Here is a 2,074-nt window from a genome sequence, read left to right on the forward strand (position 1 = left end):
TGCAAGAGCGTCAGTGCAGCTAAAGGTCCCGAGCACCTGGCAGGAATGGGGAGGAGGGACTGAACCAGCTCCTCACCTGGAGGTGCTGCCAACTCCTGTGATGCTCCCCAGCCCAGGTTTGTGCTCCTTATGGGAAGGATTTAGAGAAATGTCACTTTTCGTCCCACCTATTGCAGCTCGTGCATCCTTACAGAGGTGGCCTGGGGTCTGAAAGGCACCTGGGACCCCCAGGGAAATATAATTTCCTGCAAAACACATTACAAGAGCCTTTGTGGTGCTTTGCTGCGGGGGGAGCAGCACGTGGCCAGCCACTGCAAGCGGACCAAGGACGGTCACCCATAGCTGAGGAGCATGGGGGGTGCAGCATGAGCCTGGGGGGGCAGGGGGACCCCCAGAGTGGCCGTGGGGCAGGAGGTGGTTGGGTTGAGCAAGGCTGGGCAAGGTGCTGGCCCAGCTCTGTCCATGGGTGCATGGGCTGGGTGTCCCAGGGAGCCCGGCTGGCAGGAGGGCTTGGGGTACTGGGGTGCTCCCAGTGCTGGGGGCACTGGCTTACCCACAGGCACTGCCCTTGCCCCTGTGGTGTCACCGTGCAGGCTCGGGCAGGAGGGAGGCTCAGTTTTGCGCAGTGTTGATGTTGCGGAGTGAAAAGACCTGGTTTGTAATCCCAGGCTGGTTATTTTGGGGAAGTGGGGGGTGCAGGAGGTGGGCTGGTGGCCCCAGGCGCACGAGAGGGAACAATGGGACCACTGTGCTGCCGAACGCCCCGGCTCCTGTCAGAAAGGTCCAGCAAGGGGTTTTCATCAGCACATTTCTATTCCTCTGCTCAGGTATAATTACACGGGGGAACAAAGAGCCCTTCAGACCTGCCAGCTCCCCCCACACAGCCCCGGGGGGCTGCACACACGCACACGTGTGGGCTCTCGGCAGGGAGTGAGGGGTAAGGTGGCCTGGTGACACTGGGTGGTGGCGTGGGGACAAGCCCTTGGTGCATCCCCAGCTCCCCTGGGAGCCACGCCAGGGTGGGGGGCTCCTCTCCCGGAGGCACGCTCCAGGTTGTGCACCCCAGGGTGGAAAGCAGAGAGCAAATCTCATCCTGCCTCTCAGCACCAGTCCTGCTCCTGTTAATGTAACCGGTGGGTGTGTGAAGGGCTAAAGCCCCGTGCTGTTCCCTGGGGCCATGTCACTCACCCTGGCAGGGCTGAGCCCCTCTCAGGGGACCGGCTGCAGCCTGGAGCAGGCAGGGGCTGTCAGGCAGCCCTGCTCCCCAGGGGGATTCCCAGTGCCAGGCTTCCTCCCTGGGAATGGGTTTACACTGGACGGAGCTGTGCTCACACACCAAAACTGTAGCAATTAGTCTCTTTTTTTTTTTTTTTTTCCCAGCCCGAAATCCTGGTGCTCCCCAGGGCCATGGCCAGGATCAGGTCCCTGTTCTGGCTGCAGGGAGCAAGGACACGTCACCACAGGTGCCCATCCTGACACCCCCGTCCCTTCACAGACACCCACTGGAGCAGACTCACCTGACCAGGCCTGATGCAGAGGTGAGGGGCATCGATGGGAGAGTTTGGGGCTGCACCCCCAAGCTGTCCCAGCCCAAACCAGCTGTGGCGGCAGGCCAGACGTAACACGGTGTGGGGCACGGGGGTGCTCGCAGCCAGGGTGCTGGGGTGCTGCGAGCACGGCACTGCGCGGTGCTGCCCAGTCCCCACGGTGCTCCCGGCGGCACGGAGCCCGACAGCCCTGGGGCTGCAGAGAGCACCCATGGGTGCTGCTCAGCTCCTCCATCAGCTGCCAAGTCCTCGCTGGGCTCACGGGAGGGAGCTGTACCCCATCATTTCTTTCTCAGTGCTGATCCTAACAACCGCAACTGCCTGCCTGGTTTGCATGACTGATCACAGCAGCGGTGCAGGGAAATCAGACCTGCGTTTTTCAAGCCCAGTTGTTTATTTAAACTGCTTAAAAATCTGCTTTCCTTCCCCAGTGAATCCTGAGAAAACTATCCGTGTGTTTCTTTCAAAAGGGGAATGGAAGCAGATCGCCAGCTCCCTCCACCCTGTCCCCCTTAGCCAGGCTCCCC

The sequence above is a fragment of the Pterocles gutturalis genome, unplaced genomic scaffold, assembly GCF_000699245.1.
Source record: "Pterocles gutturalis isolate BGI_N339 unplaced genomic scaffold, ASM69924v1 scaffold5994, whole genome shotgun sequence".
In the NCBI taxonomy this organism is placed as follows: domain Eukaryota; kingdom Metazoa; phylum Chordata; class Aves; order Pterocliformes; family Pteroclidae; genus Pterocles; species Pterocles gutturalis.